Genomic DNA, 17349 nt, shown 5'->3' with positions numbered 1-17349 from the left:
TAGACTAGAAGGAGTAAGAATATTGTTGGCATATGCTGCTTACAAGAATTTCAAGGTATATCAAATGGATGTCAAATCTGCATTTCTGAATGGTATATTAGAAGAAGAAGTTTTTATTGAACAACCTGAAGGATTTGTTGAAGACAATAATAAAGATCAGGTATGTAAATTGAACAAAGCTTTATATGATCTGAAACAAGCACCTAGAGCATGGTATGAAAGATTGCACTCTTATTTAATCAAGATTGGTTTTATAAGAACAAGTGAAAACAACAATATGTACATGAAGAATGATGAAAATGGAATACTGATCTCAACCATATTTGTTGATGATATTATATTTTGTGGAAATGACTCTCTATGTAAGAACTTTGGAATTGAAATGAGCAAAGAATTTGAGATGTCATTAATTGGTGAGATAAAGTATTTTATAGGTTTATAGATACTACAAATGAAAGATGAGATTTTCATTACTCAATCCAAGTACATAAAGGAAATCTTGAAGAAATTTGGAATGGAGGATTCAAAACTAGTAAGTACTCCTATGACTACCAACTGTAAACTATCAAAGAATGATGAATCTGCATCTGTTGATGAGACACTTTACCGATCCATGATTGGAAAGTTACAATATGTTGTTCACAGTAGGCCAGACATAGCACATGTAGTAGGTATAGTTGCAAGATTCTCTGTAGATCCTAAGGAAACACACATGACAACAATCAAGAGAATTTTCAGATACTTGAAAGACACTGAAGATTATGGCTTAGTATATCAGAAAAGAAATGATTTTGATTTAAAAGTTTATATTGATGCTGATTGGGTAGGCAACATTGATGATAGAAAAAGCACAAGTGGAGGAGCTTTCTTTTTAGGAGAAAGACTAGTGAGTTGGCTTAGCAAGAAACAAGGATGTGTTTCACAGTCAACAACAGAAGCTGAATACGTTGCTGCATCATTGAATTGTACCAACATAGCATGGATCAAACAACTGTTGGAAGGTATAAATGAGAAAGTTACCGAGCCAATAACTATATTCTGTGACAATACTAGTGCCATTAACATTTCAAAGAATCCTGTTATGCACTCTAAGACAAAGCACATCTCTATCAAATATCATTATCTTAGAGAAGAAGCTCAAGAGAAGAAAGTGGTGTTGGAGTATGTTAGCGCAAAGGAACAAATAGCAGATATCTTCACCAAACCACTGCTAAGGGACACTTTTGAGTATCTCAGAAGTAAGTTAGGGGTCCTACCCCTATCTTCTACTCATTGACCGAGTTCGGTGAAGGCATCAATTCGATGACTCTACAGAATATCTTTTAGGAGTTGATGCTGATTTACACACTTTAGGATGTTTTCTAAAGGTGTGCAGGAAACAATACAGGGAACAAGAATTGAAGACATAAATGCTCTAACCGAGACTAAGTTGATACATAACAGCAGGAAATCACTTCATACAGGAAGAAATTATGTTTTAGTTCTTTACTTTTTGGCATTGTTGTCAAAGGGGGAGAAGACTGAAGAAAAAGAAAGACTGAAGAGAAAAGAAGAGAAGACTAATGTATGGGGGAGAATTCTGATGACAAAAGGAGAGCATTTCAACATTTCAGAATCTCACAACAATCAGAATCAATTAGGTCAAATCAATTGGTTTTGCCATCAATGCCAAAGGGGGAGATTGTTGGCATTATAACAAGCAAGGAGAGATTGTTGGCATTTCAATAAGGATATTGAGAAGATTGTTGATGATTATGGATATAACTGATTAAGGATGTTTTACTGTCTTAATATTATTATTTTGTCATTGCTGTCAAGAAATTAATTTTCTAATTCAGTATGATGTTGCCATATCTTGATAAGTATGATTTGATGAGTATAAAGATGTCGGTAAAAGACATAGAAAGAATATGATGAATAAGGGGAGGAATAAGTTATTCAATGGGCAACTATTACCGAGTTAGACAATGATGAGATCATGATGTTTAGATTGTTTTGATATCATACATATGTTATTGATTGTAAGGTTAATACTATACTATGTTACCAAGCAAAGAACCTAGTCGGTAAACCCTAAGGAATCTAGTCGGTAAACCCTAAGGTTATCGCTATCGGTTAATGAAGGTAGAATGTCTACCGAGTGAAGTTTAGTATTTATCGAGTTGCAACCGAGTAATAACAGAATGCATTAAATGATTACATGCATTATTTAATTAAGGAAGCTGATGAGCTAGCTATGATTAAATGATTGGTATGTCATGAATGAAGTTTGTTAAAGAATCTATGGCAAATGAAAATCAGCAGGAAGATCTACAGCTCAGATTGAACCACAATACCCTAGCACAAGTTCCAAGAAATGTATGCAAGTTCCAAGGCAGGGTAACACGTTTTTAGATCGACGAATACATTGAACCTGGACAAAGTTTGAAGATATGATGGCTATGATTGATTATGGGAAATGTGATCAAGGAGATTAAGCGGTTAGCTATTGTTTATAAATAAGGAACTGTTGATAAACAATGTATGCGGGCAAGTGTATGCACAGGGATTCTACATAGTGATTACTGAGCACAGAAGCTTGAAGACCTGTTTGAATAACAGAGTATAGAGCCTAGAAGATGGACAATATAAGTCCTGAATTGTATTGAGCAAATAAGAATCTGCTTTAGCATTTTAGATGTGAAGTTGCAGATAGATTTTTATTATTGTTATTTTGTGAAGTGACAAAAAATCTCTTAACTGAGTGGAATTAACAGTCTTATTTGTAAAACCCTCTAGCAAGGTGATATTCTGATTGAGTGTTTGAAATCCTTTAACAAGGTCACTTCTAACAAGGTGAAGATCCTAATAGATCTGAGGGAAATCCCTTAACCGGGTCACATCTAGCAATGTGTTTGTAATCTTTAACAAGATTTGCTTTTAACCGAGCATACTCTAGAAGAGTATATTTCTTAGTGGGTCCAAAATCTCACAGTGGTTTTTCCCTATTTGGGTTTCCACGTTAAATCTGGTGTTATGAGTATTATGATGTTTATATGCTTTTGAGTTTGCATGTTTAGCAGTTTTGGTTATATTACTGAAGCATATGTTACTGAGGTTGAATCTGATATTTTTATGGAAGATTAAGTTTGTATGATTCACCCCCCCCTCTCATCTTATTAGCTTGGCATCTGTACTTATCTTTAAGTATCAGAACTATCAACATAATATTTCCTATCCTACGAATCTAACCCCTAACTTTCCAACTATGTATGTTTTAATTCATTAGGGATTCTAGGGGGAGGAATAGTCTTCTGATTATTATAAAATCTACCAGAGCACTTTGGGATATTATCTTCCTTTTCTATTTTATTTACTTTCTTTTTTGAATTGGAGTCAAAATTAGCACCTATCTATCCTTATTATTCTTTTCTTATTATCCTCTTTATACTGGAGGAATTATTTCTCTTCATAGGGAGAATCACAATACCGGAGTTAGTAAGCATTGAGTTCCTACTAGTCATCACCATTTCATCACCAAGTTTGAGGTTAGAATTTAAGACTAGGAGATCTTTAAGTTTCTCATGAATTGAGGGTATTATTATCTATTTTATTTTCTCTACTTTGTCCATAATGAAATCCAAAGCAAGTCATTAGAGATTCTTGGGGCCTTGAGTAATATCATCCTTTCGGGTGGAAGAAGGCTTAGGCAAGGAAGTAGTTTGTCCTTTGGCATAGATAACCTCTAACTCCCCTTCAAAAAGAGGGCCCTCGAGAGAAAATTAGATCTTGTTCGAATTTTGAGGTTTTGCAGACATATTTTCCTCTTGAAAAATGTCAACTTCTATCATCACAATATCATTGATTTAATCTGAATGAGGGAATTGAGTACCATATTCATGGTCACAAACAGTTGACCCTTCTTTTCCATGGCTTTTTGAGCTTTATTAGTTTCTTGCTTGCCTTTGTTTGGTTTGAAAGTCCCAATAGGCCTATGTTTGACAGTAGGGCAATCTTTTCTAAGATGACCATTTATTTTCCAATATAGAAAAAAAGAATTTAAGGACCCCAACAATTCAATTTCATAGGTGATATTCTTATTATTGACTTGAATGGAGACAAAGTCCAAAATTTCTGCCTTTGGGACTAGGGAAATCAAAACCCTAGCATTGAGGTGCAGGAGGGTAACTCTTGACTCCTCTATTTGCATAACATTTCCAATTGGCTTCAGAATTTGAGGAAATTTTTTCCATAACACAAGGGAATATTCTTAATTTGAAACCAATTAGGGGTACACCTAACAATAACCTGCTCAAGTATTTCTTACAGATTCTAGGGCATAGCCGTAAACATGGTGTGACCAATATTCTAGAATTCCTTTTTAACCACTCTATATTACATCCCATGGTTTCTAAAAAAAACCAAAAAAAAACCTTTTAGTATCATTCTATGAAAACTAACACGAATTACCAATTTCTTATCCCAAACTGAGGCTATTGATTCATCAGAGAATTTATGAGAGGGCAAAGTCGTTAAGTCTAAATAGACAAAAAAGGTTGCCACATTTGTAAGTGTATTTTCTCTAGCTTTCAAAGCTTTAACCATATCCTCATTAGGAGCAATAGAGATAATTTTTGGTGGGGAAGAGGCATTACCATTTTCTATTCCTTCATAGTTTCTTCCTTTAATAATTCTTCTATCTCTATTTCCATCTGCACCTGGTTCCAAAAATTTGATGCTTCCCAGTAATGAATCCACGACCATGTTGAGTCCCCCATGAAAGGTAGTTGAGGGTGGACAAGGTTTCTTCACCAAATTTGACTATTAGAATATCTCTAAAGGTTTGGTTTGGAGGGGCATTACCAAAGGAACAATTCTGCACATTGATTTCTTGTGGGGGGATAATTTATGATGCATTAATTGCAACCCCATCTACCTTTTCTTTTGCATCTCCCATGAGCCAATTGGATTGTGAGGTATAAGTTGGCCAACCCAAAAGTACATGCAATTGGATTCACCAATTGAAACAATATATGAGGCCACAATCAAAATAAATGACATAGTTGGCCAAGGTTTAGGGTGGGAATATAAATTCAAAAATAATATAAAAAATCAAACATAGAGAACAACCACCTGAAGCTTGAGGATAGCCAAGCAAAATCAATATCAAATTAAAATAATAAGAAAATGAGGAAGCAAGATCCCAATAATGATAAAGAACACTAACATGAGAACTCTTTAGTGATAGCATCTCTCTAGGGGCATCAATGGCAAATGACCCTTTAACTCCCCAAAGCTCTACACTCACCCTCCCAAGATCCAAAAACCCATTATTGTTTTAATTGTTAAGAGTATATGGATTATATATCAACAATGTTTCAAGTATGTAAAATTAGTCTAATTTAATGGAATATTTGGAGGTTTCCCTAGATGTTGTTGTGAATTATCCTATGACATGTAGGCCAAGACTCATGGGAGAGTTATGGTTTTTGTTGGCACCCCACTTTGTTGTGCCTATTTCCTTTTTATCTCTTAAGGTTTGCATTTTTCCTTTATTTTCCCATGGATGATAATCAATTTAAGAAATCCTAAATGGGCCATGTTACATGAATTTGCACGTCTAGTTGTTGTTCAATTTCATTTCATGTCTTGGTCCAATACCTACATGGAAAACATCAAAATTTGGCTAGGTCATATTTTTCAAGTTTTTGGAGTTTTGGGGGTTTCCTTATTGTTACACCTTTCCTAAAAATCTATGTGTAGTTAATTGTTGAGTTTATTAGTTTTTTAGACTTTCAGTGGTTTCCTTATTCATCTACCATTTTTGTACACATTCTATGCATCTCCAATCCCCAAAATTTGCAGCGTATTCTTAGCTATGCTATTTTATCAGTATTTTAAGCTAGATCAAGGTTTCCCTTATCTACGTACCCTCCATTAATTCCTCCCGATACTTGAATTTTGAAATGTGGGGTCTTGTGATTTTCTAAAGTACCATTTTGGTCCACTTATCAAACTTTCAATGATTTCTATATTCTTTGACCTCTTTTGAAATATATTAAGGAGTATTTTTTATCCTCAATCCCCAATTTCCCCTCACTCCACTCCAAATTATTCTAAACCTTGTAGTTTCCTCTGCCAAAATGCCCTTCCATCCATCCCTAAAAGTTTGAAGCTTCAACTTTCCTCTGTTAGCATTATGATGACATAATCTCTCCTTTCTAATATAAGGAAGTTAAGTAGTGGAACAAATTGCTACACTAACCTTGAGAGGAGGGTAATGCAAAATTTTTAACAAATATTTACAACAGTTACAAAAACTAAATAGAAATAAACATAAATAACTTGCATACCACAACACAATGATTTATGTGCAAAACACCCTTTCAAGAGAAAATCCCCACACTCCAACAGTTGTCCAATATATTATTCAAAAATTAATAATATATTACAATATACTTGTAGAGCAATCTTTTCACAAGAGTATTATCAATAGAGATCCAGAGGCAACTCAAAAGATATAAGACTCTTACACTCAACCTCCATCTCACATACCTAATATATAGGAGATACAATACATGAAACCATCAAACGGTATTACAAAACCATGGGCTAAAACCATCCGAGTGGTGCCCATATTATATTTAATAAAAGATTACCTATGATGTGTCAATACACACACCAACATCTGTAACTCCCTTTTACATCTCATTTATGTGTTTGACATGTTTTTTATATTTCCTATTTCAAGAGACCCAAGTTTTGAAGGCCATAACTTTTGATTCAGGTGTTTGATTGATGAACCATTTGAAGCACTCAGAAGATCGTGAATGCTCTATCAAGCTATAACCTACTATGCCGATTATGGACACTTTTGGGCCAATTTGCGCTAATTTTTTTTATACTATAAATATAACCTTATGTAAATGCAAGGTTGAGACACCATTTCCTAACAACTAACATCATCCTTATGTCATCTTTCATTGACCAAATCTTGGCATCATGCCAATGTCACCAACCCATGTTGAATTTTGAGAGTATTCCTTCCCTTCTTTTTCCATGGCATAGTCAAGCATATCCTCAATGTCTGATGCTTAAAAAATAAGTATGTTGTTGGGACATTAAAGATGGTCATTCTGTCTTTGAGGTTTGATTATCATGTGGTTTCTTGATTACCTAATTCTTGATAAATGTTTGTTGTTTGGGTGTTTGAGGTGAATGTCCTCTCATCTTTCCCCCAATAAGTATGCTTTTCAAGGGAAGCTTGAGACTCAATGCCCAATGAATAAAGGTTTTATCAAGTCATTGGATGATTTAATGCTCTTCTACTATATATGATGGTCATGCTAGCAAGTGAAATCCTAATACTCTTCTTATAGCTAGAGGGTAACTCTAAAAAGCTTTATTTCACTCATCTACCATTTTTCAATACCATGAATACCCTCCAAAGATTTAAATTTTCATCTAAAAAGATTACGAAATGATTAAAATGCATTTAAATGATGCAAATCTAAAGGACAATGATGGAACATATACCCCATTTTCTTTTTGCAAAACCATAGATCACAACATCATTCTCAAACTCGTGGATAATTTGGATTTTGAATATGATTGAACTCTAACAGAAATGCATGATCACTACTTGCAATTGCAAGAAATTTGATATTTCTAAGGTCCTCATCTAAGTTTGTACGTTTCCCTTTCTAGGTGACCTACAAAAGGATATATGCATATTTAGTTTCATTTTTCAAGAGAGAGGACATTCTTAGATTGGAAAAATGTGTAGTTAAAATAAAAAATATGAAATAGAACCAAAGAGTTCATGTAGTGATTAAAGAAATATTTAACCTTGATTTAGTGTCTCCTTGTGCATGGTATCCATTTTTTGATGTATTTACGACGAGTTTACTAACCATATGATTGTAAAATTATTGTAATATTTTGTAGGATATATTCTTAGAATAATAAATATAGTGTGTTTATAGATCACTATGTACACTTATTGAATAGTATGCAACTATCAATTGTTTTTCTAAATGTATGTGCATAGCCTAGATTTCTTATGCATTTTGAAAGGTATATTGTTTTTTGATATCTTGATTAAGGTATCACCTTGGTTTTAGTAATTTCATGTTTAAGTGAATTCAAAGACTCTATTTTTCAACTAGATGAAGGGACCAATCCCTACTCACTTTTCTACCCATCATCCTCTACACACTCATAATACATTTAAACATCTTTTAGTTTCATTAGTTTTAGTGTGTCCTCACTACCATGTTTTAATGCCCATACCATCTAAGAACTATCATTAAACACATTCTCACACTCATATGAAAAGCCATCTATTTTCATAAGGTTCTTAACCTTGAGTCTCCAAAATCAACATATAGATACATAGTGACAAAAAATCAAGCGTGTACTAGCGATGGATATGGTTTGAATATAGGTGAGTTTCATGTTGTTGTGATAATATCAATTTAAGTGCCTTAGGAAATCCCCTTGGCCTTGTAGATCGAAAAGTGAAGGACTTACCCCCCTCATTAATTGATCTTAAGTTGCTCAACTCAAACATAGTTTGTGATAATATTTCCAAGCTTGACACTCTTCACACTTTGGAGATTATCGAGCCTTAGGAATTTGGGGTCAATAGCTAAGATCATCCACAAATTGGTGCCACTACCAAGGATATGAATAAATTAGCTATTCTCAAGTCCTAGGAAATTAAAAATATTTTGAAGATGTCATTAATAGAAGGTATAAAATTTGCATTTTGTTTGGGTGAGATTGATAACTCATCAATTCACTCAAAAATTGGCCTATATAAAGAAGGATTTTCCTTTGTCATTTTAATCTTTTTTTTTTTTGGGCAAAAGCTAAAAGCCTGTATATATTTATATTAATATTAAAAGAAAATTTACAAAATAGCAAAAGTTTTTGGCTCTGAAATGCCATGCAAAGAATTTTGATTAGACCTAATTAAACCTTGTAAAACTTCCTCAAAGTAAGATGGAAAATAAACTACATGAGCCAGAGATAAAGTAGCTCATGAGATGCATTTTACTAATTTTAAAACTGCCCAAAACATTTTGAAACTTGACCAAAATGACCCACATTGGGAGATGAATGGCCTTTCCATTGTATGTACAAAAATTCAAATTACTCCACCATGGCCCCTGATAGCTGCAACTAAAAAACCACATTATTCTTCCATGACCAGTACTGAATCTAAATTAGTCTCATCATGTCTTCCCACTGGCACGTTTTCCCCATGCTCAACTACCCGGTTTTGACCCACTGCAATAGCATGCACCTCACAGCAACAAATGCTGGGGAGAGAGTCCACCAACGTGGGCTTGTCCTTTCCAAAAAACATAATCAATTAATCGCCTTTCTGCTCTGCAGAGGAAGCCTGTAGAAGCTGAAAATTTATCCCGGATTATCATCTGTAACATGCCCGTGATTGGTATTTCCCGTAATTAAACTTGGAGCTTGACCCTGTATTTACGCGATAAAAACTCCATGTGTATGAATTTGCAGACTTCACACACAATAAACTATTATTTCTCCTTCCTCTGGGGACGACGAGCTCTGGATATTGGCAGAATCTTTCTCTGCAACTAAAATACCCTGCAAACACTAAAATCGAAATGGGGAGAAAGAAAATGCAAAGTAGATGAAATATCATGAGAAGACAACTTCCAATGGGCCGGACAAGTAATGAAAACCCGCATTCAATAGACACAAGAATTAGTATAAAATTTGTCCTTTATTCTGGAATGAAAGCCTTCGATTGTGCCATGCATGCCTCCGAGCGTGCAATTAGATGGGTTCAATCTTTCCCAAATCCTTCGCATTGCAATTTCAATTTGATTTTTCACCTTGCACATTTGGAAGATCCTACATTTACACTATCGATGCCACTTTCTATCATGATTGTAATGTGCCCGAAGAATTGATGTGCGTCTCACTTTGAATTAGACTTGCCAAGTCCGGGAAGTTTAGGAGATTGAATTTTTTTTCTAAAGTGTCAGTGTCCTTCATATCCCTCCCCTGTCCTTCATATCCCTCCCCATATTTGCGGATAGTAGCAAGCTTATTCCCCTCCCTTTAAGTGTGAGTCAATATGTAACATTCAAATGAATCAAGTATTTTCCATGCTTGTTGAAGGATGCATTTAACGTGTCAATTACAACTTTTCCTATTTTTGCATGCATTAATTATAATTAATGAGTCTGGGCTTCTATATGTAGTTTCCTTAAGCCCATATTTTTAGCCATTAGTAGACCTTGTAGTAATGCATGTGACTCATCAATGTTGTTTGTTCCATGCGGAAGAGAGATCGCTTTCCCTACTAGTAGCACGCCAGATTGATCCCTAATGCATATCCCTACCCCGGATGCCCCTAGATTTCCTCTTGACATTCCATCAAAGTTCATTTTGGCAAATTGAGTCGATGGAGGATGCCATTTGATCAGACTTCTATCAATTTTGTTTGTAAAAAGAAGATGATGGCTGCCAGTGAATGGTAATACAATTGAAGGCCAATTTTTCATAGTGTGATCATCCCATGAAGTAAATGAAGAACTGCAGTTCTTGTGCTTTTAAACATATGAATTAGCCACTTCAGAGATAGACTTTTCAATTATTGTTTGCACTCTCTCAATAGGCATAAATTCATTTCTGAAGATATGTTTATTTGTTTCCCACCATATGGACCATATGACCATGACTGGTGTGATCCTCCATATGCATGCATATAATGATGTTTTTAATAAAATACACCATGATTGAAACCAACCCCAAAGAGAGATGGTTAAAGGTGTGGAAAGGTAGAGTTTTACCATGATAAAATTCCAACATTGTATTGCAAAAGGATAGTGGATGAAAAGATGGTCCAGTGTTTCAAACTCACTTTCACAGAGAAGACATTTGAAGTTGTCAACAATATTAAGTTTCACCAATCTATCACTAGTGAGAATTCTCTTTCAAAGCACAAGCCAAGTAAAGCTACCTGCCTTAGGCATGATCATACTATTCCAACAAAATGAGTAAGCCCTATGTGGAGGCTGCCTGTTATGTGTACTCGGAATAGCTTTGTATCCTTGTTTTACTGAGTACCCTGCTTGGAGGGAGCCCAAATTATCTCATCTAATTTGTTGTTGATGAAGACTAGTCGTTGTGAGATGATCTGTGATGCTCTGCAAAAAGGATTAGAAAATCTGTTTGATGGCAACACACACAAGAGCACAAGAAACAAACGTTAGTGTTAGCAACAAAAGATTATCCTAAACAGGCATATCAAGAGAGATATTAAGCATGAAATAGAAAGCATATAAACATAGAATAAAATAGCTAATCAGGATGCTCATAGTTGCTCCTCCCTTGTTCCTCTCCTCTCCAAGTCCCAAATGAGTGTAGCTCTTAGCTTTTAGCACTAGCCATGGATGCCATATGGAGATTCAAGATAGTTGAATATGATAAGCAAATGCTATGCAAGTGTAGATAGTGATGCTATGAGAAAGCTCTATGCTAATGCCAGTATAACAACAATACTCTAATGCTTCTCTTCTTTTCGCTTGAGGAGAAGGGTTCTATTTATAGAAGAAATGGGGAAATGAAGGGTTAAGATTGAATGGTTTAATCAAGGGCCAAGTTTGAAAGTTGGGGATCCATGTGCACAATTGGCACCAATAAAATGGTGACAAGTGTCAACATAGGATTGGGTTGAGAGAAGAGGTTGGAGGCATTAAAGGCCTGAGAAGACCTCATGGTTATCTAGAGGCTAAGGGTCAAGTCCAAATTAAGATTACCCACTGGATTAAGAGTTAATCCAAGGATAAACCTTTGTGCAAATGTTTAAGAGATAATCATGGTCAAAGCATTAATGGCCTGATGAGACCTTTGGGTTGGGTAGAGCTTGAGTCAAAACAAATGTTTTAACCACGTGGGAGGGTTTGAGGTAACCATTAATGGTTATTGGAGACTTTGGGGATTAAGTGGTTGAAGGTTGAAAGCCTTCAATGGTTATCAAAGACTTTGAGCCATTTAGTGGTTGAAGGTTGAAAGCCTTTAATGGTTATCAAAGACTTTGAGGGTTTGAGAAGTGACTTCCCGTTTGCTTAGGAATGTGACAAAGTTTAGAGAAGGGGTTAGGTTATTTAGAAGTGATTAGAAAATTCTAGAAGGGGTTTAGGCATGCAAGTGGATTTTGTAGGAAAATGCAAGTGGGAGAAATTTTGGTATTTTCAATTAAAATAAAATCATTTATTTCAATTAAATGGTGTAATTTGCATTTGGATAAATATTCAAATAAATATTAATTTATTTAAATGAGAAAAATGAAGATAAAGCATTAAAATGCTTGAAGACTTTGAGGGAAACCATTAAAGGCTTGAAGACTTTAAGGAAAACCATTAAAGTCTTAAGAAGACTATAGAAGGAAGCCATCAAGTTTGAAGACTTTAAAGCCATCAAGTTTAAATACTTTAAGGGAAACCATTAAAGGTTTCAAGTGGGTGAGGATAAATAGGATTTTAAATAAATAATTTATTTAAAATAGTTGTGCAACTTGCTTTTGTAGGAAAATACAAGTGGGTGGAGGATAAAGGTGATTTAAATACATTATTTATTTAAAATAATTGTGCAACTTGCATTTGTAGGAAAATGCAAGTGGGTGGAGGATAAAGGTGATTTAAATAAATTATTTATTTAAAATAATTGTGCAACTTGCTTTTGTAGGAAAATACAAGTGGGTAGAGGATAAAGGTGATTTAGATAAATGTTAATTTATTTAAATGTGAGAGGTGGGATTTTGGGGGATTTAAATAAATATTAAATATTAATTTATTTAAATGTGAGAGAAGATTTAATTAAACAAATATGATTTATTTATTTAATTAATGGTCTGAATTTGGTTAAGTGAATTAAATCAAATAAATTGAATAATTTATTTAATTAATAGGAGAAGAGGGTTAAGATGAATTAATTAAATATTAATTTAATTAATTCATTAATTGATGGTTAAATAATCAAATAAATACTAAGTATTCATTTAATTAAGTGGACAGATTTATGTGACTACAATCTGTATGAACAACTTCTTCTGACTATCATGAATTTGAATATTTGATGGATCTTTCCAAGTCCCTTTCCCCAAAAAGCTTTCAATATCACTTATATTATCTATAACTCGAGTACCCCAAACTTCAGAGAAAATAGAAATTGCTGATTGCAATTCATGAATCTCCTTTAATGGGACATGCCCATTCCATGAATCATTCCAGAAATGGGCACATTCACCATTATGAATTTTCCAAGAAATGTACCTTGTGACAATGTCTTTGGATTCCAACATAATGTTCCACATTGTTGAACCCTCAGGTGGATCAGAAATGGTAAAAATTCTGGAAGGTATTGAATTATCTAAGTACTTAGTTTGCATAATTTGGCACCAGATTGCAAAAGGGTTAGCATACATTCTCCATATAATCTTTCCACCAAACGCCATGTTACAATTAGATAGCTGGTGCATTCCCACACCTCCCAAAAATTTATCTAATGTCAAGCTTTCTAGGGAAATAAGTGGTATTATTTCCATTCCATAAGAAATTTCGAATCAACTTTTGTAATTTTAATCTATTGCAATCCATTATCATTGTATATTTTGTATCTTTTGATAGAATAGTATTATTCTTTCATAGTTGATCTCTCATGTGCTTTCACAAAGGTTCCTAAATCTTGGGTGGCTACAATCCTTAGTAAAAAATTTCATGGTATAAAAGCATTCTATACAAACTCTTACATGATATCAAATCTTGTGAAATTGCTTCTATTTAGTATTTATTGAGAGATCTAGGTTGAAAATCTTGGTGGATATTGAAAATTTGAGTATGCTCTTCTCCTGCATCGAATGGTGTTCTAGATAATTAGAAAAAAATGATATAAATATGAGATTCAGGGGTTTTATCTTTGTGGCTTTATATTGTAAGTTCATTTTGGAGCTTGTTAGTGCAAATATGAGCTCACAATTGAGTTCATATTGTCCAAAGTAGTCATCTTTGTTCGAATTGGACATTTAAGGCAAGATCTACAAGGGTTTGAAGTTGGGAGGTGGTTTCTCGATAAGTTAGCTACAATTTTGGAGCATTATGGGTCAAAATTGAACAACCATAGTCTCTACAAGGCTTGAAATCCATAAGATCAACTATCAATTTGTCAAAATTAGAGAAATTTTCCCAGGGGCATACAAAAAATTCTATCCCCAAGTCATATGAATCATAGAAAATATTCTGCAAAATCTTTTGACTACATCATCCCTATGTAAGCCTATGTAGGTTGGGTACAAGTAAAATATGAATATATATTTTTTATTTATCAAAATTTTAAATTTTGAAAAAGGATTTATTATAGATTTGTGTGACAAAGTACAAACTATCGTCCATGACATTAGATAGGCAACATGGTGACCTCCCATTGGTTTGTAGGCCCATCCACATACCACAACCAATTAGTAATCGCCAACACGAAAGATCCATTGTGAAAAATAGTTCTAGTGTTAGAGAAATTTTTGTTAAATTTAACTTTATAGATCCAATAGAATATTTTGGTAAGCACAAGCATATTTTGACTAATGATGATGAAAACCCTAGAGATAACATATTAAAAAAAGTGCTTTAATGATGAAATATTTTGTTAGTTAAGCATATTTTATTAGAATCAAATATTTTAGAGCATCAACTAAAGATTTCACCACTAAGGAGAATATTTTAGAAAGGAAAGGGATATTCTATCAGCGACCTTGCTGACGTCAGTCAAATTCACCCCCTCTCCATTGTAGTTTTTAATTTATTTTGAAGGCCAACTTTAGATGATCATAACTCAATCATCTAACCTCCTTTTTCTAGAAATTTTTTATTTGGGACAAAATTTTATGCTCTTCATAGTGGTGAAACTAGTTTCTAATTTTGGTGCTTGTTTTTTTCTAGAAAATATAAATTCTCACAAGTTTTGCTTAGCAATTATTCTTTTAGGAATTTTTGAGGCTCTATTCTCGCTTGTATGATAAATTTTTTTGGTGTAGTTCATTTAGAAGTGTATAATTTTTCCTATACTTTCTAGTGGTATGATCATGTTGGTCTCATTTAAAAAAAATGCTTTAATTTGTGGCCAAATTTAGCATCTATATGCATTAAGATCAAGTCTAGTTTGATTTTTTTGGCAAGCTGCACCTGTAATCACATTAATCATAGCATTCCACGATTAGATATTGTTGGGGGGATTCTTGGTTGAGTAAAATTGGGGGCAATCTTGTATCTTAAGTTTGTTTATTACTTCTTTATTGTGTGTTCTTGCAATGGGGAAATATCAAAGTGAAGACCTAGATCCATATAATTATGCTTCATGGAGAGAATCAATATGGAATTATCTCATGGGAAAGGGTTATGTAGTCTACCTAAAAGAAACCATTTTTGAACCTATTGATGTTAGAGAATATGCAATATGGGAGATCAATCATGAGAATTTTTTTGGATGCATATTCTTTGTTGAACTCACCAGAATAATGAGAGTGGGGGGGTTGAATGAGTATTCTATTAAAGGTTGAACCCTTAACAACCACTAAAAACCAAACACTTCTTACATTAGATCAACAATAATTATGAAAATCAGAAAGAACAGAGCATTCAAAACAATTGCACATGAAGACACTAAATTTACATGCAAAACCCAACAAGGAAAAAACCACGGTGAGAAAGCTGCTTGGAGCTATTGTAGAAATTGAACCTCACAAAATTAGGACAATATTATATTAGCTACAACCCAAAGGAAGCTACAACTCCCTAAATCATAATTTTATGGATACAACCAGAGGAATTTCACTACTCCTTGAGAATACCAACACTTATAGAAATATAGACTAAAACATTAGAATAATGTGAAAAGCCATTAAAATTCCACCAAAAAAAATCCACACCATCATGTGCCTTCATCTCACTATATCCAACACACTTTTGGGCTTATTTGAATGTAGATACCTTCAACTCAATCCTTCTGGAATGCATTAAACATTTCTTCACACACTTCTCGGCAAATGCTAGCTTGCAACTAATTTGATATTTCATTTATATCCTCTACAAGCACCAACTACCTTCTCCAAATCCTCCAAGATAAAACATGTAGACATGAAATGTGCATCAACCAAAGAGGTCAGCCCAAAAAGTTTTATGGTGGAGAGAAAGCAATTGCAACCAAAACCAAGAGATAATCAAGACCCAATTCACCATAATACACATCACCATACTAGCACAAACCTTAAAGAATAGGTGCAAATATTCCATGTCAACTAGATGAACACTAACCCTTCCATACATTCATTCTAGACCAAAAAGGATATCAACAAGACCTAGTACAAGCAAACAAAAACCAAAATTAGTATCTTAGTAAAAAAACACAATCTTGAAGTAGAAAATTTGAATCGTTGCTTGAGATATACTTCAACACCTAAAACATGCGATAAAGTAATGTATAGATGATATGAACAAGTTCTTCAAACTACACGAATGAAACATTGAGTGCAAAGAATCACAGAGCATTCCTCTAACCTCTCTGGTGCAGGAACACCTAGTTGAGTAAAATTCTCCTTTTTGAGTATTTTATGATTTCATGTTTGTAATGTCTTGTTTTAGGTTTATAATGTTGTTTTAGGTTGTTATGTGTCTTGTCTAGTGGTTTTGATCTCATTTTGGGCTCAAGAGGTCAAGTTTTGCCTTTCAGGCTTTGAGTTGACAATTTTTGGCAAAAATGTGCAAAATTGCCTTAGATGTCTCGAAATGCTTTCCAAAGAATTGAAACATTTTTACTAAGTGGTTTTAAGCATGTCTAAGGTGTTTAGATGAGTTGATGAGGTTAGGTTGTCAAAAATGTCTTGTAGAGCAAGAAATGTTGTCATTTGGGCTTGTAAAAATTGTCATTTTTTTATTTTTCTTGCAAAATGAAGTTGTGGAAGCCTCATGTCCGTAATTGGCTTGATAAATAATTTGATGGACGATAAAAAGACCACCCTTTTCCTCGAAGAAGGTTGGGGATTGTATGAACAAGAGAATCCTAATAGAAAACATGAAGTTTTGGCTTTTATCACTGTTTTTTCCTTCCTTGGAGTAACAGTCCGTACTGTAGCACTCATTGTTCATACTGTACCTTTTGGGAAGTGTACATATTGGTTTCCTAATTCTTTTCAATTGATTGTTGCACTGGTTTTCTTTTTGCAAGTTGGAGAAATAAAAATATCTTTCATTCTGTGTGCTCACTGCCCTGTCAAGGGTTTGAGGTTTCAAAATGCCACTACTTGACTAATCCAGGTCTGGGATCCCACAA

The sequence above is a fragment of the Cryptomeria japonica genome, chromosome 3 (genome assembly GCF_030272615.1).
Source record: "Cryptomeria japonica chromosome 3, Sugi_1.0, whole genome shotgun sequence".
Classification (NCBI taxonomy): domain Eukaryota; kingdom Viridiplantae; phylum Streptophyta; class Pinopsida; order Cupressales; family Cupressaceae; genus Cryptomeria; species Cryptomeria japonica.
Note: the sequence above shows the minus strand (reverse complement) of the source record.